The sequence below is a fragment of the Tursiops truncatus genome, chromosome 4 (assembly GCF_011762595.2).
Source record: "Tursiops truncatus isolate mTurTru1 chromosome 4, mTurTru1.mat.Y, whole genome shotgun sequence".
In the NCBI taxonomy this organism is placed as follows: domain Eukaryota; kingdom Metazoa; phylum Chordata; class Mammalia; order Artiodactyla; family Delphinidae; genus Tursiops; species Tursiops truncatus.
The window spans coordinates 59551390-59576996 of NC_047037.1; the positions used below are offsets into that span (position 1 = coordinate 59551390).

Below are 25607 nucleotides of genomic sequence, written 5' to 3' on the forward strand. Positions count from 1 at the left end.
TTTTGAGAGGGGTGGTGCACTTTGGATTCGGAATGCCATGTCACAGAAACAATGTCCACATGTCTGGATTATGTTTGGGTTATCTGCACCCTCCGATCTTAGTGCAACAGGATTTGCCAGTGGACCATGTCCGCTGGAACAAAGACGTGAAAAGGATGCACATTCCTTCACACACACCACCACACAGTGACCTCCAGGGTCCAAGGGCCACTTCTGTCTATGACATGTCCATCTCCTGTCATTAGGCCTCCATGCCTTCAACCATGAAGAGTTTACTAACAGGGAGGAGGAAAAGAAGCTTGGCACCTTTAGCAATTTAGGAAAAGCCTCTTTACAGGTATGTTTTCTTTAGTATTGCTGTTTTCCATCTTTATTACCCAAGGCTACACTTGACCACAGGTGAGGCGGGGGCTACCATGCTTCTGGTCATTATGCTTCAGGATGTCATTGTTTGTTGATGTGTATGGAGTACTGGTCACTCTCTTCCTTTGCTAGATACAATGCATTTGAGTAAAGGGTCCTAACTGCCAGCTGATATCTCCACTGAGTGTCAGAGTGCGAGGGTGTGCATGCTACTCTTTACTGTGGGTCACTTGAAATGATAAATGCTAGAGGATGTTAGAAAAGATTTTCCTGAAATTCTAGCTTTCATTTGTAGAAGTAAATGTCATCTAATGCTTAGCAAAAGCATTCAACTGAAATGAATAAGAATCTTGGGTTTCAGACAGAAATGACCAATGGAGATAATTTGTGTCAGTGGATAAATGTTGCTAGAACTCCTCCATTTTGCTTTTTTTAAGAAGTCTAAGGCCTGGCAAATAGTGCCTATAGGCCGATGCAAAGACAAGTAGCAGAAAAAGCGTCAATGCACTGAAAGGAAACTGAATTTTCATTTTAACAATTTTAGGGAAACCAATTCATGAGGAAATTAGCTTAAAAAACAAATGAGTTGATTTCCACAGCTGTCCAAAATCATAATAACCCATTACTTTTTAATTCATAAGGGTATGCAAAAGTAATCTGATGAAAAGTGCCTATCCTTCATTCCTACAGACATTTCTCTCTGCCCTGACTTTCTCCTCCCATTTATCTTTTCTAACTTACCAAAGTATGTTCACATAGAGAGAGGATTTGTGACCTTAAACTGTCTTCTAAGAAGACAGGGATACACAGCAGCATTGAATGCCTTTATTAAAGATGCTTCTGTAACACAGAATCAATCTATTCTTTCATTCATTCCTAAAATATTGATTGACTATATTAACAACTATATGCCAGGCATTGCCTGTGATGAAAATGCAATGGGGAGTAATATAAACAAGTTTCCTACTTTCATGAAACATAGTCTAGTAGAGAAGACACTAATCTAAACTCACAATATATAAATGTAGAGTTACAACTGTGGTAAGTGCTATGAGTGAGAATCACAGGAACCTATGAGAGCTTATGGTCAGTGAATTTGACCTAGAAATATCAGAGAATACTTCCTTAAGGAAATGACAATTGCAATCTGCATAAAGAGAACAGATGGAAGAGTCAAGTTATAGGTTAAGGGATTGGGGAAAAGGGAACTGTGCATGCAAAAAGACCCTATAGCAATAGGGAATATGATGCATTTCAGAAATTAAATGTAAAACAGAAATTGCATTAGTCACTAGGGAAATGCAAATCAAAACCACAATGAGATGCCAATTCATAACTATTAATATGGCTGTAATCAAAAAGATGGACAATAACAAGTTGGCAAAGATGTGGAAAACTTGGAACCTTCATCCGTTGCTGGTAGGAATGAAAACTGGTTCAGCCACTTTGGAAAACAGTTTGGCAGACCTTCAAAAGTTAAACATAGAATCACCATAATGACCAAGCAATTCTACCCCTAGGTATATTCCCAAAAGAATATGTTCACACAAAAACTTGTGCATGTATGTTCATAGAAGCATTATTCATAAGAGCCAAAAAGTGGAAACAGCCTAAATGTCCACCAGCTGATGAATGAACAAACAAAATATACTATATACATACAATGTGGCAATAAAAAGGAATGAAATAGGGGCTTCCCTGGTGGCACAGTGGTTGAGAGTCTGCCTGCCGATGCAGGGGACACGGGTTCGTGCCCTGGTCCGGGAGGATCCCACGTGCCGCAGAGCGGCTGGGCCCGTGAGCCATGGCCGCTGAGCCTGCGCGTCCGGAGCTCCGCAGCGGGAGGGGCCACAGCGGTGAGAGGCCCCAGTACTGAAAAAAAAAAAAAAAAAAAAAAAAGGAATGAAATACTAATAAATGTTATAACATGGATGAACCTTGAAAACAGTATGCAAAGTAAGAGAAAGACAGACACAAAAGGCCACGGTCCATTACATGATTTCACTTATATGAGATGTCCAGAATAAGCAAACCCATAGAGGCAGAATATAGATTAGTGGTTGCCAGGGCCTGGGGTAGAAGGAAACAGAGAATGAATGCTAATAGATTTCTTTTCGAGGGGATGAAAATAGTTGAATTAGATTGTGGTGATGGTTGCACAACCTTGAAAATATACTAAAATGATTGAACTGTACACCTCAAAAGAGTGAATTTTATAGTATGATATACCATAAAAAGTGAGTACCAAAAAGAGTGAATGATATCTCAATTTTTTAAAACAAGAAAAATCAGGACAAGAGAGTTATGAGTAGAGTAGTGCAAAATGAGGCTGAAACAAGAGATAGAGGTCGAATCTCACAGGGCCTTCGTGACTTAAGGATTTCATCTTTTTCTAAGAGCAATGGAGTCTTCTAAGGCGGAAGGTGTTATTAGATTTGTGATAAGAACCATCACTTGGGCTGTAGTGTGGACAATGGATTAAAGAAGGCAAGAGTGGATGCTACAAAACCAGATAAGCCTTTGTAGGATCCCAGGTGTGAAAAGTTGGTAACATGACCAAATCAGGGGAAATGGAGACGGAGAGAAGTGGATGGATTTAAGGTTCTTAGGAAGTAACATCTAGGGAATTCCCTGGAGGTCCAGTGGTTAGGACTTGGCACATTCACTGCCATGGCCCAGGTTCAATCCCTAGTGGGGGAAATAAGATCCGGCAAGCTGTGCAGCATGGCAAAAAAAAAAAAAAAAAAAAAAAAGGAAGTATCCTATCCTATTTGATGTATATCTGAGGGTGGTGTCAAGGATATTATACATATCTGAGTATACTGGAGAGTGGTGTCAAGGATGATTCCAAGTTTCTGATTGCATAACAGAATAAATTATAATACCATTTCCTGAGAAAAGGAAGACTGCGAGAACACTGGGCAAAGACAGGAAGACAACAATCTTGATTTAACATTGAGTTGGAAGTCCTTTCAGACGTCCAAGTAGAGATGTCAAGTAAGCTGATGAATACACAGGTCTGAATTTTAGAGAAGAGGTCTAGACTGGAGATATTTTTGTGAGGTTTGTGAGACATCTTCATGAGGCAGTTATTAAAGCCATAGGCATGGGTGAAGGAAGAGGAGAACCGGGAACAAAAAGAGGAGAAGGCTAGGACTAATCCTTAAGGAAATCGAATGTCTGATGACCAAGCAGAAGACAATGACCCACCAAAGGAGGCAGAAGGACCCAGATAGGTAAGAGGAAAACCAAGAGTGTGATGTCATAGAAGTAAAGGAAGACATTGTCTCAAGAAAGAAGATGTGGTAGTGTCCTCCATATGTCAATCTTGTTCCATGAAAAACACATCCTATGAAAAATGGAGTCTAGAGTTAAATTCAGTGGAAAATACTGGATTAAGTAAAGTTAAATAATTTTCTCTACTGCAGGACTTCTCAGATTTTTTTTTTAGACTGTTAATGTATATTGTGAATCTCCTAATGTATATTGTGAATCTCCTAATGTATATTGTGAATCTCCTACACAACATATCCCAAACTTAGTTGGCTCTAGAACTCTTTCTTGGGGTGGAACACCTATTAATATGGTTTGAGACACTGTTTGGGGAACCCTGTAGGAGGAAATGTGAAGGGGAAGCTCAGTTGTCAGCCCACCCTCCTTGAAGTAAGCATCATCTTCCTCTTTAATAGATTTTTAATAAAAGATTTAAAAATAAATAGATTATTAAAAATAGATTTTTAATAGATTTAAAATAAAAGTCATTTCATTTCTCCAGAGAAGACATACAGATAGCCAATATGCCCATGAAAAGATGCTCAACATCACTAATTATTAGAGAAATGCAAACTAAAACTACAATGAGGTATCACCTCACACTGGTCAGAATGGCCATCATCAAAAAGTCAATAAATAACAAATGCTGGAGAGGGTGTGGAGAAAAGGGAACCCTCCAACACTGATGGTGGGAATGTAAATCTGTGCAACCAATTACATATGGAGGTTTCTTAAAAAACTAAAAATAGAGTTACCATATGATCCAGCAGTCCCACTCCTGGGCATATATTCAGAAAAGGCAGAAGCTCTAATTTGAAAAGATACATGCACCCCAATGTTCACAGCAGCACTATTTCCAATAGCCAAGACATGGAAGCAACCTAAGTGTCCATCAACAGGTGAATGGATAATGAAGATGTGGTACACGTACAATGGAATATTACTCAGCCATAAAAAAGAATGAAATAATGCCACTTGCAGCAACATGGATGGTCCTAGAGATTATCATACTAAGTGAAGTAGTCAGACACAGAAAGACAGTGAGAAAGACAGGAAGACAGAAAGAAGGTGGGGGAGGTGAATTGGGAGTATGGGATTAACAGATGCACACTACCATATATAAAATAGATAAATGACAAGGAGCTACTGTATAGCACAGGGAACTATATTCAATATCTTGTAATAAACTATAATGGAAAAGAATTTTAAAAGAATATAGATATATACATATATATGTATGTATGTATAACCAAATCACTTTGCTACACACTTGAAACTAACACAATATTGTAAATCGACTATACTTAAATAAAAAAATAAAACAAAGGTCATTTGTCATTTTGCTTCATCTTTGTCCTCCATAACACCGTCACACAAACCTATTCAGACACAACAGTCTTGACAGAATGATTTGCAGTAACTAAAAATAATAAACCATAGAGATTTCACAATATATGTAAATCAAACGATCACACTGTATGCCTTAAAATTTTACAGTGATGTATGTCAATTATTTCTTGATAAAACTGGGGGAAAAACCATAGGAGGGTGGAATGGGCAGAGGGTTGATTGACGGACATAAAACTTCATGTGACCTTTCTCATGCTCAAGGATAGACCATCCAAGAAAATAATTTATGATGGAAGGAGCGTCCTCATAGTCACCTGCATCCTAGCTCCTAAGTTTGCTCCCCTGTACTTACAACCATGCCTCTCTAATGGAGCATCTCTGTTGTGCAATCCTCCTCCCACTCTCAGCAAATCCTACCCCTGACCTTCTAGAAGGGATCTCACCTCAAGTATCTTTCCTCTTTCCCCCAGAAATATCTTTCCCAGAACCTGAAGTATTCAGTTTAAAAGAGAACATTCCCAGGGCTCCAGGAAACAGACTCGGTAGCATTTGACACATCAGGCCCTAAAAAATAGTGTAGGGTTGTGGTGGGGATGCAGATATACCTTTAAGGCTCAAAGATCACAAAACAATCTAGAGTGGGTCTAAGCAACACATTTGGTATCACATGTCCACTATACAGTCTGTTCAGTAGATAGCTGTTGTAACACACACACACACACACACACACACACACACACACACACACACACACTTCCCAAGAACCAACATTAATTCTCAGAGGCAGTATAACTAGTAAGGAGAAAAAAATATTTTCCTATCTTCTTCCACATCTTGCAATATCCACCATCTCACAATAGAATTGGTAGTCCACATTTTTATGAAAAATCCTTAGTTAGTTTATTCCATTCTTTGCATCCAGCCTGTTTCATATTGTGCCCATTCAGGTCTGCCAAGAACAATAGACAGTGCCATCGTTGAGCCATACATCTTTTGATAATTACAAAAAGACTCAGCTATAAGGGGACCCATCAAATTTGTCTTGCAATGAGAGAGAAAGTTTCTTTAATTCTGCTAGGAAACATAGCTTGGTTCTTCACATTCTTAGAAAAAGAACTCTTAAATGCATCAAACACAGCTGAATTCACACTATAATTTTTATGCATCGTTGAGTTTCCTCGTAAGAGAGCTCTAAAACTCTAAAACTTCCTAGAAACTAGCAATGGGTTTCACGTACCATTTTCAAGATTTTTAAATGTCTAAAAAAATCACATACTTGGTCACCATAAGGGAGTCTGTGATATCTACAAGTTTCTTTGGTTTGGGTGGGAATTATAGAAATTCAGTGTTGAATATCTGTTGTTTCATATTCATCATAATGGTTAACTGGTAGCTAAAATTGTCTTTGCGTATTAAAATGGAAAAACCCAGGGGACTTCCCTGGTGGTCCAGGGAACTAAGATCCCACATGCCATGTGGTGCGGCCAAAAGATAGGGAAAAAAATGGAAAAACCCATAATTATTTACAAAATACAATTTTGTGCGGAAAAATCTTTCGAAATTTGCAGATGATGGGGCAGGTGGATGATAGGACTTTTGTTATTAACAGTGTTGGAAACCACTACTTCCATAGTTTCATTAGAGTACTATGTCCCCTGAAACAGTACATTAAATAAACAGCTGCTTTCTGGCATAGTAGTCTTATGAGCAGGCGGTCTTCTGCTGACAAATTTTTGTTTTGTTTCTCTGTGTTTGTGTTTACAGTTGAAAACATTTCTTCCCTTGTATCTACAAGGTTATAATTATTAGGTGTTCCAGTTAAAGCCATGTAAGAGCTCATCTATTGTTACATGACTTTGAAAACATGCAATCTCTTTTGATGACTATGATATTATTAATCAGTTAATTATCATCAATGGAAAAATATGTGTCCAAGTAGTTTCAAAAACACCACTGAAAACAAAGTAATTTAAAGTCTTAAAATGTGTATGTTATTTGCAGATAAGATGCGTTTTTATGTGCCATTGCTCAGCTCCAAGCAAAGGCAAAAATAAGCACAGGACCCCACAGGAATTGTGTCACCTTGTTGACTTCTGATGTTTTTGTGACATTCCCTCCCAGCTCAGCATGAGGTATTTGTCTGTCAGCAATGGTCAGCTAAATGATTAGCTGACACAGCTCTTCACTCTATGGGTCACTGACAGAACAGACGGGTTCAAATATACAAGATGTTGGCTCTAGCTCTTCCTGAATGCCTTTCCTACTTCATTAAGCTTTAAGCATAGCTGTTTGTGTAGGGAAACAGCACATATTGGCTCTCAAAAATATAAACCCACTGCTTAAAAGCAATAGATAAATTTGTGTAGAGTGATTTTATAAGGCTAAGAAGAGAAGAGATTTCAGCTATGTTTTATTCTGAACTATATTTTATCCATACAGCTATGTAATTATGACACAGCAGTAAGACCCAAATGTGGGCACAATATCTGTTCTCTTTCTCTAAACCACACCCATGAATGCAGGAAATATCAACCACAATTCATCAAAACAAATTCTGACCAATAAAATACATCTGGCGTTTTCTCAACACATCTTATTAGACAAGTGTTTAATTTAGTGCCATGTCATATCTCTCTAGGAATTATTGAGGAAGACCAGCAAGTAGAAAAAGGACAAAAGAAGCATGACTTGGAATAAGATTGTACAATTCAAAGGCTAACGTTAAAATAAAATCCTTATTAAATATAATTGGCAATCTTCCTTCCATAGACAGGCTATTAAATACAAAACTATCCCTGAGTTCTGGGTGACTAGAAACTCCATCTCCATTGTTTTCATTTCATCCCGAGTGCCTGGAATTCAGTAGGTTCTCATAAATATTTGTTGACAAATAAGTTTAAAACCTTAGAAAATCTCCAGAGAAAAACACCTCATTTCACAGAGGGGGATATTGAAACCCAGAGGAGCAAAATGATTTTCCAAAGTCACAAGTATCTGGCAGTCTAACCGTGGTTCTTCCACAGCATCTTGCTTGTGTTTCCTGGAGGAGGGCCTGATTCTTCACTCTCAAAGGAAGGTCCTTATCCTTTTTATTTAGGATTCTATTTCTTGTATAAGTTATAGAGTTAAAAGTGGCCACCCCTTATCTATGTGCTTTAATTTTAAACCGCATTCCTGTGGCATCAGAATAGTTTCTCGGAGAGACTCCTTTGCACTCAGATTGCCCGAATTTATGCTTCTCTTGAAGTGATAATACTTGCTGATGAGAGCTGAGGGATGGGCTCAAGGTGATCCTGCCAACCCAACATAAAGGAAAATGTTGTGAAGATGGAAGAATTTTTAAAGCCATTCTGGTGAAATAGAAAGTATAATTGAAAGCCAAGGGTATGTTTAGACAGAAAAGATCCTATCCCAATGCCTAGTTTCCATGGTGTTAAAATGTAAGCTAAAATTCTTATTCTATAAAGGAAGGTATTTCCTTTCCCATTTTGAATATGCTTGAGTGGCTATGGTAGAAGGTTTTGTCATCAGACAAAACAGAAGAATATTACCCTTTGCACAGGGTTTTGTAGTGGAGGGATACCATTTTATAAACCCAAAATTGAATGTTAGAGAGGAAAACAAATATATAAATTCTATAGACTGTAGAAAGGGATTTAACAACCAGCTATTGTGTTAGAGCCAAGATAGATATGTCCACAACCTGAGGGGCTGGACCTCAGCCTTTCAGCACAATGCGAGTCAGACCCAAAAGCGAAATGTTCATCCTCTCATCACTATGAAGCACCCAGCTGCATGTGGTCCAAGATGAGCACCATTCAGACCAGATAGAACATATATCCTGAACTTCAGGTCCTTATAATCAATGACAACTCTAACACAACTAAACCAAGTGGCACAGGAACAATCAGATACATATAAACCAAAGAAATTAACACGTCTCCTTTAATTCCACTTACTACACAGTGTAAGTGGTAGAAGAGGGGAGAAAAGTCATGGGGTTTATTTATGCAGACAGCTTGGAGCCTGAAAGAGCTTGTGACCTGTTGCAAGTCTATTCAGGATGATATCATGACAGTATTGGGCATTCCAGCAAACCCTGGCTGCAGGGTGATTTGATGAGCATGTGAGGCGAAGGTAGTGTAAACAGGAAATAACAGCCTAAGAGACTTCTCAGGGGTAAGATTGAGATGATTTGACAGGTTCCTGGATACATTTGCTTGGGAGGCCTGAGGGTCTGAGGCTACAGCGAAGCCGAGGGAGATGGGAGAACGCAGAGCAGGCCATACTTGGAAGGGGTTGAAGCCTCCAATGTGAAGAGGTTGATCTGACCCTACATAGAACATCTACTGGACTCCTGGTTTATCTGCAGATGCATTTGAGGATTCAGGAGTATTTTGATAAGCAGTTTGTTAAGCTTGGTCCCCCTTTCAAGCACAATAACCTCCTGTTTCATTTTCATTTATACCTATTGGGGGTGGGGAGGAAAATAAGAAACTTGAACATGTAGCTAGACCTCCTGGGACCCTAAAATAATCAAACTGCGTGGCTCAGGGAATTACAAGGTCTGAACTGCAAGGTCACTCCAGATCCAAGGAAGCTCTAGCAGTGAGGTTATTGTCACCCACAGGAGTCCCTGGTTCCTTTAATCTGGTGTTTATTTACAGAGTTTGATAAAATATATCTCTAAAGAAATGTTTACTTTCCCCAATAATATTTGCAAAAATACCCTCCACAAGCACTAACCATCCCAGAAATGGCCAAGTGCTTGCTTCCGTGGCTCTACAAATGCTTGTTCTGGCTCCGTGATCTCCTCAGTGTGTGATCTGCCATGCTACTGCAGTGGAGGGTATCACGTGTCTCCCTCCCCATCTCCTACCTCCCATCACACTGTGGCTACAGAGGCCATGGCACTTCCTGCACATGGCCCACCATCCTACCAATAACAACCTTAATGGCCCTGTTAAGGCTCATTAAGGTAAATGCAAAATCTGAGTTATTTTTCCTTAAGAGTGATAATATGCAATTACACATATGAAACCTAGATTTTGGTGAAAAAATTTCAATGGCTGAATTATCTTATTTTCCTTCAGTTTACTGCTGGTGAAAAAGAAAATGTTTCCATTAAAAGCTATCTGGATAGCTAAAAGGTACTCTAAACGAAGGAAAATGAGTTTAAAAACTAGTAAATGGAATAAAAGTAGATTTTTTAAATAAATTCAAAGCTAAAGCAAGTGTGTGATATTGCAGACCCTAGATGTCAAATGCTTTTTTCCAGCTCCAAATTAATTTTTTTCAAAGAGAAGGACAAAATTTTACAAGGAAAAGGCTTTACTGTACACCTTCATTGTAACATAGCACTCTGTACTGGTGTATACTTACTTCGTGAGTGCTAACAGAGTTTTTTTATCCCTATTTTAGAAAACACGGGTAGTAGAGCAGAAACAAAAGCCTTTGACTCCAGAGATTGGTTCAAGATGGCAGAGTAGAAGGACATGCGCTCACTCCCTCTTGCAAAAGCACCGGAATCACAACTAACTGCTGAAGAATCATCAACAGGAAGACACAAACTCATCAAAATAATACCCCTCATCCAAAGACAAAGGAGAAGCCACAATGAGACAGTAGGAGGGGCGCAATCACAATAAAATCTAATCCCATAACTGCTAGGTGGGTAACTCACAAACTGGAGAACACTTACACCACAGAAATCCACCCACTGGAGTGAGGGTTCTGAGCCCCACGTCAGGCTGCCCAACCTGGGGATCCGACAACAGGAGGAGGAATTCCTAGAGAATCAGACTTTGAAAGCTAGCAGGATTTGATTGCAGGACTTTGACAGGACTGGGGGAAACAGACACTCCACTCTTGGAGGGCATACACACAAAGTAGTGTGCACATTGGGACCCAGGGGAAGGAACAGTGACCCCATAGGAGACTGAACCAGACCTACATGCTAGTGTTGGAGGGTCTCCTGCAGAGGCGGGGGGGGTGGCTGCGGCTCACCGTGAGGACAAGGACACTGGCAGCAGAAGTTCTGGGAAGGACTCCTTGGCATGGGCCCTCCCAGAGTCTGCCATTAGCCCCACCAAAGAGCCTGGTAGGCTCCAGTGTTGGGTCACCTGAGGCCAAACAACCAACAGAGAGGGAACTCAGCCCCACCCATCAGCAGACAAGCAGATGGAAGTTTTACTGAGCCCTGCCCAGCAGAGCAAAACCCAGCTCTACCCACCACCAGTCCCTTCCATCAGGAAACTTGCACAAGCCTCTTAGATAGCCTCATCCACCAGAGGGCAGACAGCAGAAGCACAAAGAACTACAATCCTGCAGCCTGTGGAACAAAAACTCCATTCACAGAAAGATAGACAAGATGAAAAGGCAGAAGGCTATGTACCAGATGAAAGAACAAGATACAACGCCAGAAAAACAACTAAGTGAAGTGGAGATAGGAAACCTTCTAGAAAAAGAATTCAGAATAATGATAGTGAAGAAGATCCAGGAACTCAGAAAAAGAATGGAGGCAAAGATCGAGAAGATGCAAGAAATATTTTTAAAAGACCTAGAAGAATTAAAGAACAAACACCTAGAAGAATTAAAGAACAAACAGACAGAGATGAAAAATACACTAGAAGGAATCAACAAGAGAATAACTGAGGCAGAATAACGGATAAGTGACCTGGAAAACAGAATGGTGGAACTCACTGCCGCCAAACAGAATAAAGAAAAAAGAATGAAAAGAAATGAAGACAGCCTTAGAGACCTCTGGGAAAATATTAAACGCAACAACATTCACATTATAGGGGTCCCAGAAGGAAAAGAGAGAGACCCGAGAAAATATTTGAATAGATTATAGTCGAAAACTACCCTAACATGGGAAAGGAAATAACCACCCAGGTCCAGGAAGCGCAGAGAGTCCCAGGCAGGATAAAACCAAGGAGAAACACGCCAAGACACATAGTAATCAAACTGACAAAAATTAAAGACAAAGAAAAATTATTGAAAGCAACAAGGGAAAAACGACAAATAACATACAAGGGAACTACCATAAGGTTAATAGCTGATTTCTCAGCAGAAACTCTACAAGCCGGTAGGGAGTGGCATGACATATTTAAGGTGATGAAAGGGAAGAACCTACAGCCAAGATTACTCTACCTGGCAAGGATCTCATTCAGATTCAATGGAGAAATCAAAAGCTTTACAGACAAGCAAAAACTAAGACAATTCAGCACCACCAAACGAGCTCTACAGCAAATGCTAAAGGAACTTCTCTAAGTGGGAAACACAAGAGAAGAAAAGGACCCACATAAACAATTAAGAAACAATTAAGAAACAAACCCAAAACAATTAAGAAAAAGGTCATAGGAACATACATATCGATAATTACCTTAAACGTGAATGGATTCAATGCTCCAACCAAAAGACATACACTGGCAGAATGGATACAAAAACAAGACCCATATATATGCTGTCTACAAGAGACACACTTCAGACCTAGGCACACATTCAGACTGAAAGTGAGGGGATGGAAAAAGATATTCCATGCAAATGGAAATCAAAAGAAAGCTGGAGTAGCAATACTCATATCAGATAAAATAGACTTTAAAATAGAGAATGTTACAGGAGACAAGGAAGGACACTATATAATGATCAAGTGATCAATCCAAGAAGAAGATATAACAATTACAAATATATATGCACCCAACATAGGAGCACCTCAATACATAAGGCAACTGCTAACAGCTGTAAAAGAGGAAATCGACAGTAACACAATAATAGTGGGGGACTTTAACACCTCACACCAATGGAAAGATCATGCAAACATAACATTAATAACACAACACAAGCTTTAAATGACACAACAGACCAGATAGATTTATTGATATTTATAGAACACTCCATCCAAAAACAGCAAATTACACTTTCTTCTCAAATGCGCATGGAACATTCTCCAGGATAGATCACATATTGGGTCACAAATCAAGCCTCAGTAAACTTAAGAAAATTGAAATCATATCAAGCATCTTTTCTGACCAAAATGCTATGAGATTAGAAATCAATTACAGGGAAAAAAAACGTAGAAAACACAAACACGTGGAGGCTAAACAATACACTACTAATTAATCAAGAGATCACTGAAGAAATCAAAGAGGAAATCAAAAAATACCTAGAGACAAATGACAATGAAAACACGACAATCCAAAACCTATGGGATGCAGCTAAAGCAGTTCTAAGGGGGAAGTTTATAGCAATAAAGCCTACGTCAAGAAACAAGAAAAATCTCAAATAAAAAATCTAACCTTACACCTAAAGGAACTAGAGAAGGAAGAACAAACAAAACCCAAAGTTAACAGAAGGAAAGAAATAATAAAGATCAGAGCAGAAATAAATGAAATAGAAACAAAGAAAATAATAGCAAAGATCAATAAAACTAAAAGCTGGTTCTTTGAGAAGATAAACAAAATTGATAAGCCATTAGCCAGACTCATCACAAAAAAGAGGGAGAGGACTCAAATCAATAAAATTAGAAATGAAAAAGGAGAAGTTACAGAAGACATCACAGAAATAAAAAGCATCCTAAGAGACTACTACAAGCAACACTATGCCAATAAAATGGACAACTTGGAAGAAATGGACAAATTCTTAGAAAGGTATAACCTTCCAAGACTGAACAAGGAAGAAACAGAAAATATGACCACAACAATCACAAGTAATGAAATTGAAACTGTGATTAAAAATCTTCCAACAAACAAAAGTCCAGAACCAGATGGCTTAACAGGTGAATTCTATCAAACATTTAGAGAAGAGCTAACACCCATCCTTCTCAAACTCTTCCAAAAAATTGCGGAGGAAGGAACACTCCCAAACTCATTCTATGAGGCCACCATCACCCTGATACCAAAACCAGAAAAAGATACTACAAAAAAAGAAAATTACACACCAATATCTCTGATGAATATAGATGTAAAAGTCCTCAACAAAATTCTAGCAAACAGAATCCAACAACACGTTAAAAGGTTCATACACCATGATCAAGTGGGATTTATCCCAAGGATGCAAGGATTCTTCAATATATGCAAATCAATCAATGTGATACACCATATTAACAAATAGAAGAATAAAAACCATATCATCATTCAATAGATGCAGAAAAAGCTTTTGACAAAATTCAACACCCATTTATGATAAAAACTCTCCCGAAAGTGGGCATAGAGGGAACCTACCTCAACATAATAAAGGCCATAATGACAAACCCACAGCAGACATCATTCTCAATGGTGAAAACCTGAAAGCATTTCCTCTAAGATCAGGAACAAGACAAGGATGTCCACTCTCACCACTATTATTCAACATAGTTTTGGAAGTCCTAGCCACAGCAATCTGAGAAGAAAAAGAAATAAAAGGAATCCAAATCTGAAAAGAAGAAGTAAAACTGTCACTGTCTGCAGATGACATGATACTATACATAGAGAATCCTAAATATGCCACCAGAAAACTACTAGAGCTAATCAATGAATTTGGTAAAGTTGCAGGATACAAAATTAATGCAGATAAATCTCGTGCATTCCTATACACTAATGATGAAAAATCTGAAAGAGAAATAAAGGAAACACTCCCATTTACCATAGGAACAAAAAGAATAAAATACCTAGGAATAAACCTACCTAGGGAGACAAAAGACCTGTATGCAGAAAACTATAAGACACTGATGAAAGAAGTTAAAGATGATACAAACAGATGGAGAAATATACCATGTTCTTGGATTGGAAGAATCAATATTGTGAAAATGACTATACTACCCAAAGCAGTCTGCAGATTCAATGCAATCCCTGTCAAATTACCAATGGCATTTTTTACAGAACTAGAACAAAAAATCTTGAAATTTGTATGGAGACACAAAAGATCCCAAATAGCCAAAGCAGTCTTGAGGAAAAAAATGGAGCTGGATGAATCAGACTCCCTGACTTCAGACTATACCAGAAAGCTACAGTAATCAAGACAATATGGTACTGGCACAAAAACAGAGATATAGATCAATGGAACAGGATAGAAAGCCTGGAGATAAACCCACGCACCTATGGTCAACTCATCTATGACAAAGGAGGCAAGGATGTACAATGGAGAAAAGACAGTCTCTTCAATAAGTGGTGCTGGGAAAACTGGACAGCTACATGTAAAAGAATGAAATTAGAACACTCCCTAACACCATATGCAAAATTAAACTCAAAATGGATTAGAGACCTAAATGTAAGACTGGACACTATAAAACTCTTAGAGGAAAATATAGGAAGAACACTCTCTGACATAAATCACAGCAAGATCTTTTTTGATCCACCTCCTAGAGTAATGGAAATAAAAACAAAAATAAACAAATGGGACCTAATGAAAGTTAAAAGCTTTTGCAAAGCAAAGGAAACTACAAACAAGACGAAAAGACAACCCTCAGAATGGGAGAAAATATTTGCAAATGAATCAACAGACAAAGGATTTAATCTCCAAAATATATAAACAGCTCATGCAGCTCAATATCAAAAAAACAAACAACCCAATCAAAAAATGGGCAAAAGACCTAAATAGACATTTCTCCAAAGAAGACATACAGATGGCCAAGAAGCACATGAAAAACTGCTCAATGTCACTAATTATTAGAGAAATGCAAATCAAAACTATGGGGTATCACCTCACCCCAGTTAGAATGGGCATCATGACAAAATCTACAAACAACAAATTCTGGAGAGGTTGTGGAGAAAAGGGAACCCTCTTACATGGTTGGTGGGAATGTAAATTGATACAGCCACTATGGAGAACAGTATAGAGGTTCCTTAAAAAACTAAAAATAGAATTACCGTATAATCCAGCAATCCCACTACTGGGTATATACCCAGAGAAAACCATAATTCAAGAAGACACATGCACCCCAATGTTCACTGCAGCACTGTTTACAATAGCCAGGTCATAGAAGCAACCTAAATGCCCATGAACAGACAAATGTATAAAGAAGATGTGGTACATATATGCAATGGAATATTACTCAGCCATAAAAAGGAACAAAATTGGGTCATTTGTAGAGACATGGATGGATCTAGAGACTGTCATACAAAATGAAGTATGTAAGAAAGAGAAAACGAAATATGGTATATTAACGCATGTATGTGGAACCTAGAAATGTGTTACAGATGAACTGGTTTGCAGGGCAGAAATAGAGACACAGATGTAGAGAACAAGCATATGGACACCAGAGGGGGAAAGTGATAGGTGGTGGGGGTGGGGTGTGATGAATTGGGAGATTGGATTGACATATATACACTAATATGTATTAAATGGATGACTAATAAGAACCTGCTGTATAAAAAAATAAAAATAAATAAAATTCCAAAAGAAATGAACTTGACTCCATATTAAACATTATTTTTTATTGAAGCATAGTTGGCTTACAATATTATATTAGTTTCAGGTGTACAACATAGTGATTCAATATTTTTTTTTTTTCCTCCCGGGGATTGTAAAGCTTCCCCCCACTCCCCAACGCCCTCCCCCTCCCTTGCACACACTCCGGCACGCAGGCGACAGGGCGGGTGGTGGGGGGGGCACCAAAGGGAGCCGGGGGAAGCGAGCGAGAGAGCAAGACCGAGAGAGCGAGCACCTCCCCGAGCTGCTACCACCAGCTCTCCAACATGGCGCCCGGCACGTCATCGCACACACGCTCCCCGCCGCCGTCCCTGCTCCCGCAGCGCGCCCAGACCGGAACCTGAGAGCGCGTGCGCGGTGAGGCGTGTGGTCCCCAGCTGTCACCCGCAGACACGGCAGGAGCGGTAGCCCCGCCTCTCCCCCGGGATGGTCCTAGCTACCTGCGCCGACCTGAAGACGGAGTGGTCTAGGCAGCGGGTGGGTGGGATGCAGACCCCGTGGATGTGAGTCCCCGCCATTTGCTACCTGTGTGACCTTGAGCAATTTACTGAGCCTCTCTGAACCTCACTTTCCCCATCTGTACAGTGAAAGCACTAGTATGGACCACCCTATAAGGTGGCTGCGAAAATCAGGTGAGAGTGTGTACACTTAGCGGTCAGAGTACGCATTTTAAAAGCACTCAGTATTACTAGTAATCGTAGCAAAAATACCTCCTTGCCTCAATCCAAAGCTTGTTGATGACCCACCCTTGAAGAGAAGCAATGCACACAGCAAAGGGATGAAAACGATTCAATATTTTATATAGATTATATTCCATATAAAGATATTATAAAAAGTTGGCTACATTTTTTGTGCTGTAAATTTTAAAAGATCATGATAATTGTTTCTGTACAGGAGGGTTGGATGAATAATTTGGTCCAAGTCCACATTCCACTTACACGGTTTGTTCACAATTCATGCTTTGACCCTCTCACTTGACTAAATACATATACTTTCAATTTCAAGAAAAGCAGATTAACATGAAGTTTAGCCTAAATACTGGGGTAATGTTCAAAGTAAGTTAAAATACCAAATTAGAAAATACAGTACTACCCACTGAATAGTTTATTCCCTTTTTGGGTCTTGGTCATACTATTCTTGATTTCCTATTTAATTAACCAGTTACCACTGTAAAGAGAATTTTCCTGTGTTCTTAATTAAATTGAACGTTGAAAACCTCCTGGATGACAGAAGGGCTCTCAGATTTGACTGAGCATCAAATCAGCTATCAGATTTATTAAAACACAGATTGCTGGACCCCACCCTCCAGTATTTCTGATTCAGTTGTTCTGGGAGAGGACCAGAGAATTTGTACTTCTAACAAGTTCTCAGTTGATACTGATGCTGCTGGTCCAGGGATGACACTTTGAGAACTAGAGAACATTATTGTTCACTATTAGCTTTAACAGATGGAAGAAATTCCATATCCCAGAACTATCAGGATCTATGGTTTTCCAGTAAATATTTCAATGATGTTGTTATTAGCGTCTTCAGAAACAGGTTGGTAGGCCAGAGCCAAGCAAAAGGGGAATCTGCTGAGGGATTAGGGAGTAATTCCAATTGAGTAGAAGAAGGAATCTAACAGAAACTAACAGGGTCAAGTCAACACTATAACTTAAACTGACCCCAACTCTGAACTCCATTAGAGGATCTAACAGCCAAAAGACCAGATCTAAACAATACCTAACTCCGAATACCTGAAATACCTGACTCTGTCATGAGTTGAGGGTGGGAGTCCAGGAGCTATGAAGCAGTGGGGAATGGGAATCAAGTCACGGAGACAGCTCCATGAGAACAGGGTGGAAATAGTGTGAATACCACCCCAAGCCAGATTATTTCTAGAATTTCATTAGAATAATTAAAGAAAGGTAGCTTCTCCACATATTGTATAGGTGGTTATGATGTGATGTTGGAAGGGGATAGAAACTTTTGAATATCCAAAAGTAACTGTAATATAAATATATATCACCTAGGGAACTTTTCAAAAATACCAATGTCCAGGCCCCACTCCAGACCTCACATAAAATCCCTAGTGGTGGAGTCTGAATATTAATATTTTTAAAAATCTCCCAGGTGATTCTGATTGATAGAGGATTGAAAATCACTGGGATAAAATAACAATATTACATGTTTAGTGTAGTATAAGGGAACAAAGCAGGGGAAAAAAGCAAAAGAAAGATGGGGAAAAGCCCAAATATATCAACAACTTTCAAATAAAACCTTCAGTAGACTAAACTTATCAATTTAAAGACAAAAAAACAGAATGTGATATATTGGTTGAAATACAAAGATCCAGATATATGCTGTGTACAAGAGACACACTAAAAATAAAGTAGAAATCAATTATTCCTGGAAAACAAAAATCTGGAGTTGCTATATTATCAGCCAAAATAGAATTTGACAAGCACAATTAGAAATCGGAGTTTACTACATAATAATAAAATACTCAATTGTTCAGAATTATATAACAATTTTACATATATATGCACCCAATTAAATAGCCTCAAAATACATAAGCAAATACTGATAAAACTACATGGAGAAATTAGCAAATTATGGTATATTCAGAAGTTATTGCCAATTCAAGAGATTCTGTTTAAAACAAAAACCAAAACTGCCCTATGCAAATGGTCAATATAATTAGTTGCTCTGGAGAAGATAAACCTATACTGGCTCACTATCATATAGTGGTATAGTATGTCAGAGAAGCCGGATACAGAATGCCAAAACATATCCAAAACTGGGATAAAATTTTAAAATATTAATAATCTACTCCATCTTGTAGATAAGTATCTTGGATGAAAGGTAATTTTTTTTAAATTTTATTTATTTTTGGCTGCGTTGGGTCTTCGTTGCTGCACGCAGACTTTCTCTAGTTACGGTGTGCGGGGGCTACTCTTCGTTGCAGTGCACGGGCTTCTCATTGCGGTGGCTTCTTGTTGCGGAGCACAGGCTGTAGGTGTGCGGACTTCAGTAGTTGTGGGATACAGACTCAGTAGTTGTGGCTTGCAGGCTCTAGAGCTCAGAGTCAGTAGTTGTGGCGCACGGGTTTAGTTGCTCCGCAGCATGTGGGATCTTCCCGGACCAGGGCTCAAACCCATGTCCCCTGCATTGGCAGGTGGATTCTTAACCACTGTGCCACCAGGGAAGTCCTGAAAGGTAATTTTCAATAGCAGTTTAAATTACTAACCTGGAATACTGCCATAGCATCCTAACTGTATTCCTCATGTCTCTCACTCTTAATCTATCATTCAGGACTTCAGAAAGCATCCTGCTTTCTTTCATAACACTATTTATAATTGTGTGTTGATTTCTGTGCTCAATACTTTATTCTCTCCTATAAACTGTAAGTTCCATGAGGTCTAGGACCAAGTCTGGTTTTTTTCAATATCACATACCTAGCAGATACTTAATACACATGTCTGGCACATGGAAGGCATCCAATAAATGTTTCTTAATGAATATATTCATAGCGTTCAGAGCAAGTGAGCGATAAAGAAGTATAGCTCCTACCAGCTAACTAAAGGTTTACACTGCACCAGAAAATGATCATCAACTCTTGTTTCAAAACCGTGAAAAAAAATGACTGCACCATTAATTCAGTAATGGACAAAGGAAAAAACATTTTTTAAAATTCTCTGCCAGATTAAAATATATCTTTGAAGCACATTAGAATAAAAATATTGAGACACCTTCAACTGCCACAGCAGGAGAAAGCACTGGAGAGGATAGAGATATCGTATTTTAGCAAAGCTCTAATCCATTCTTTGACTCAAACTTAGTCCTTCAAAAAGAAACAGGTCTTAGTGAGTAAGCCAATCTATTTATAAGCTTTGTCGTGGCAACCAAACAATCACAGTGACAATACAACTGTAATTTGGTAAGGTGACTCTATAATCTAAGATAATACAAAGAAAATTTTAAATTTTTATTCTTTCTTACTTCTGGAGGAAGTATTTACTTTTTATTAAAAATATAGGGAGAGAAAAAGAAAGAAAAGGAGAGTCAAGACAGCCTTAAATAAGATAGGGTCAACCAAGTTACATGAAGACAAAGTAAACTGAATTTTACACCAACTCACTCAGAAAGCTTTGGAACAGATAGATCAGTTTCACGTGCTATTCTTGGTTGGGAAAATCTTCCTAACTGTATACTTTATATAGAAAAAGATAGTTATTCTTCCATTCACAAACAAAAGGATATATGCTAAAGTAATGATTAAGTAACATTTACATATAAAAAGGGCAAAAAGATAGAGTGAGCATAAAATTTTAAGGAGGATAAAATCTCACATATTCTTCTTCAGCTTTTCTACTGGGAGCTATTTGCAGATATAATGGTTCAGTGTGGAAGATATAAAATAGTGTGTGGCTATCTCTATATTTTTCTTATGATTTTGGTTAATATACTATAAGATACAAAATGTCAATATTGGAAATAAGATTTATTGACTACATCAACTCTTCACTTTTTTAAACAACTTCCATCCTCATTTTCACCTTCATTTATATATGTTTATTTGTTCAGTTTAGGTTCAAAACTGAGCTTGTCAACTTCCCTCCAAAACCAGTTCTTACTTGGAATTTCTATGTTGTTGTTCATTCTCCAAGTTTAGAAACAGAGAGCCCATTTTGTATTTGCCCTAGTTTTGTGTGTGTGTGTGTGCATGTAATGAAACCTGTTCATGATGCTTTAAAATACTTCTTAAATCTAAAATCTATCTATACCATTTACTCAGCAATTCCTTTCTGCCAGAGTAAAATCAGAAATAAAGACAATTTGAGCAAAGACAGAAAATCTCTGGCACATATATCCATCAATGGCAAATGAATAGATTGTTATATCCATGAAAGGAAATGCTTTCATTTTTGCAAAGAATGTTTAATTGTGAAAATCCTTCTTAAATATATTGATTGATATACTGAAAAAGACTGAAAAGACATATAATAAAATATTAACTTTTTACATTTCTGTATTTTATCAATTTTCTACTATGGTATATATATATATATTTTTTTTTTTTTTTTTTTTTGCGGTACGCAGACCTCTCACTGTCGCGGCCTCTCCCGTTGTGGAGCACAGGCTTCGGACGCGCAGGCTCAGCGGCCATGGCTCACGGGCCCAGCCGCTCCGCGGCATGTGGGATCTTCCCGGACCGGACACGAACCCGTGTCCCCTGCCTCGGCAGGCGGACTCTCAACCACTGTGCCACCAGGGAAACCATGGTATATATTTTTTAATAAAGGGAAAAAGCAAGTTATTAGGAAGGCAAGGAATAAGAAAGACAGGGAGGGAGAAAGGGACAAGAGAAAGAAGGGAGAATCTCATCAATTTACTCCTTCCTCTCTATTCTTACTGGGACCACTACAACTCAGTACCTGATCATGGCACCTCTGCATTGCTGTATGGCTCCAGCATCTCTTCCCCTGATCCCTCCATGTACTGCTGCCAGGCTGCTCTTCCTCTGATGAAGAATTCTACGGAATCCAAATTTCTTTGCCAAGAGTGGAATGAAATTCACACTCTCATATTCTGGTAGTGGAAATGTATACTGGCACAAGCTTTCAAAAGATTAAACAAAATATATCAGTCACTTTTAAAATATTCATATATTTTGGACCAAGTTGTGTCCTTTCTAGTAATTCATTTTATGGAAAAAAAATCAGCTTTTTAAAAAATTATTCTCATGGTAGCGTTATATATTAGAAGAGAAAAAAATACAGCAACCTAAAAGTCAAAAGAAAAAAATAGGCTGATTAACTTACAGCAAGACCACAAAATTTGGTATTACGTGGCCATAGAAAACATGTTTCTAAGAGATATGTAATGGCGTGGGAAAATGCTGAGAATGTAATGTTAAAAGTAAGTTATAAAACTGTATATATAGTATTGTATGTTTTAATTATAAGAGTAAGTATTTGCATAGGGACAAAACTAGAAGGAAGTATATACAGCAAAGTAGTTATCTCTGGGGGGTAGAATCATGGTACATTGTTCTTTTCTCTTTGTTTATGTTTATTTTCCACTTTGAAGAAGTACATCTACCTTGTTAACCTTGTCTTTTATGACCCACACCTTCAGTCAGATGGTCTCCTCATCATCCCTCCAAAATACCATGATCTTTCCCTTCTCCACACCTTTGCTTACATTGATCCTCCTACCTAGAATTCTCCTTTTTCTTCAAGAGCAAGTTTCAGTCTCTCCATCTCTATAAAGGCTTCCCTGCCTACATTGATCTTCAGCCATCACTTTTTTCTCTGGACCTTTGTCATTGCTCACTTAGTGGCATTATATGCCACTTATCAGGGGCATGAATTATCTCCTTTAATCCTCAAACCTCCCTAGGAGACTTACATTATTATATCCATTTCATTGATGAGTCTACTGTGTGATCCAGAGTGATCAGTAGCTTGTACAATAGCACTGTTTCTTTACTCTTTAATTATTTCATGTCTTTACATGCTTTGTCTCTCCACCGAGATTATGAGCATTTTGTGTTCAAGGATCTTATTTTATGCAATACTACCTTACTTATCTGGTATCCAGTTTTTTCCATAGTTGTACTTTCCAAACAATTGTTTGCTTTAAATATCAAACAGTATTTTGTGTTAATCACGTTTAGCCATTTTAACAATTCCCTGCCATCTTAAATTGTGTATTGTGAACATAATTAACTTTTTTTCTAACATGTGTTACCAGTATGAGTATCAGTTATGATACAGTGCTATAACATAGTGATGCTCTCAGAGAATATTAGGGTATAGAAGAATTTTCCCTTATCTCAAACATCAGCCACAGAATCCTAGTGTGTCTTAAATTAAGTATTAACAGGGAGACTCATGTGTCTGATTCTTTTTCTCTCCTCCCCCCCATTAAGATGGACAGATGAGCTCATTTTTACAAGTACAAGTATCATGTGTATGCATTTCCAGCTGTATCTGTCTGTTACTAAAAGGAACTTAGGACTGAAGCACTACAGCTGGGCTAACTAATCGAAATGATATTGAAAAATGAGCAATATAAAGGATGGGTCAGATAAAAATCTGTTCTATTTCAAGAATCCTCATATAGGATTTATACTGCAAATTTCTAGTTAAACTCTAGATACATAGATAGATAGATAGATAGATAGATAGATAGAGGATAGATAAAGAGTTATATATTATATACACTCAGACACACACTGCAAAGTTTACTGCTACTGAAGTCTACTCAGATTCATTTGTTTTAAGATAGACTCACAGAGTTTTCCAAACTTGGGCTATATACTTTATTATCAATTACATAAGGCCCTTTGGAAATATTCAATTAGTAGCTTCAATACTCAGATTCTAGGTTTTTCTTCAGAAAAGTCTGATTCTGATGATCTGGTTTGGGGCCTTAAAATATATTCTTTTTTAACAGGCCTTCTGGGTAATTCCAAGATCTCTCTCAAGAACTGGTGTTTTGGGGTAATCTAGTCTCTGAGACCCTACATATTAAAAAATGTCTTTTTTTTCCCTCCATGAACAGTATCTTGCACCTTTTCCCTCATTACACAAATGGTGGAAGCTTATAAGGCCCTGTTCTATGTGGTAACAATGAACACAGAAATCCTCTGCCCTCATGTTGCTCATAGTAGGAGGAAACCTACAATAAACAAATACACAGGAAAGCAGATGATAGGTGCTAGGTAGGAAATAAAGAAGAATAAGGAAGATAGAGAATGACTGGGAGTTGAGGTAGGGGGTTGCCGTTTTATTAAAATACATGGAGTTAGAGAAGGTTTCCTTAATCAAACAGTAATTGAAGGAAGACCTGAAGGAAGGGAGGGAACCATGTGAGAATCTGGTAAAGTGAGTCCCAGGATGACTGCAAGGAGGCCGTTGTGACTGAAGAGGTGTGAACGGGGGCGGGTCATAGATGAAGTAAGAGAAAAAGGGGAAGGCTGCTGAGATCAGAGCCACTTAAGGAGTCTGCGCATGGAAGTGGTGTGATCTGAGCAGTCTTAGAATCCTTCCAGCAGTTGTGTGGAGAGCAGACTCGTGAGTAGGCTACTGCAGTAATCCAGGTGAAAGGTCTGGGTGGCCTGGACCAGTTTGAGACAGAGGTTCACAGGTTGGTTTCTTTTTTCCTCTCATATGACTTGGATTACAATAATTTTATCACAGTCTTCCGTAGATGCTATATTTCACTGTCTTCTGGATTTCATGTTTCAAAGGAAAAGAACACGGCCAGTCTGACTCTTTTTACTTGTTTACATAACTTGTTCTTTCTGTTTGGAAGATTGTAAGACTTTCCTGATTATCCTTGAACTAAGATTTCCAGTGAAGCAGGCTAAAGACATACTCAGCGGGGGTGCCAGAGGACAGAGCTGGATTGTCAAATCAGGTTCAGAAGAACCCAAAGCTGTGGACAGGAAAACTATTGGAAGCCCTGGACCTGAGCACATAGGCAAATGGGTTAGGGGTAGAAAGTCAGCTTTCAAATGAAGTCATTCCTGGGGCCTGCTTTACCTGCTGCAGGGTGGCTGCCCTTCCCCCACCAGCCTCAGCTCAAATCAATTAACCCTAGATCCCAGCCTCCAAGCTGGACTAACATCCTTGGTCCTATGTTTTTACTATCACTTTCCTTTGCCAACAAAACAGAAAACACAAAAATGTGGTCAGAATTATATTTGGAGATAATTTCATTGGCCACATATGTTGTCAACATTTAATTTCTATATGCCTACTTTCATCTCTATTCATAAGCATCTGTTCTAGATACTTACTTCACACTTAGATCTACGTATCTATTCACGTATATCTGTGGCCCTGAAAGAACTTGGATATATTTATTCAAATGTATAAGTAGAAATTCTGCTTTATTTAGATGCATTTCTTGATTTTTTTAATTTCCTATTTGGCTAAAAGCTGAGTTCATATCTATAAAAAGTTAGTCTCATTTTGGATGTAGGCAGGGAAGAGCCTTGAAGAAAGTATTTATGCCTTGGGCTATTTGGTGGGAGGAGGAAAGGGGATGAGCAGGGAAGCCTGATTGAATACAGGGTAAGTGAGACAAGGCTCCTCCATCTACTGTGGAGGGTGTGTTAGAGCAGAGGCTCCAGGAAAAATCAAGAAATGAGCAGGGTGGGGCTTCCCTGGTAGAGCAGCGGTTGAGAGTCCGCCTGCCGATGCAGGGGACATGGGTCCCCG

The 25607-nt window shown here is 38.6% G+C and overlaps 1 long non-coding RNA gene across 3 annotated transcripts in view; it reads left to right on the forward strand.

The window, feature by feature from the left end:
• Positions 1–288: 288 nt before the first annotated feature.
• The window catches only part of LOC141278558 (uncharacterized), a 92272-nt gene continuing 66953 nt past the window's right edge, over positions 289–25607 (forward strand). For 2 of the 3 annotated variants that reach the window (XR_012331393.1, XR_012331392.1), the window contains exon 1: positions 289–337. This is a non-coding gene — a long non-coding RNA (uncharacterized lncRNA). Of the gene's footprint in view, positions 338–24432; positions 24529–25607 lie in introns of those variants that run through there. The other variant, XR_012331394.1, reaches the window with a different exon arrangement.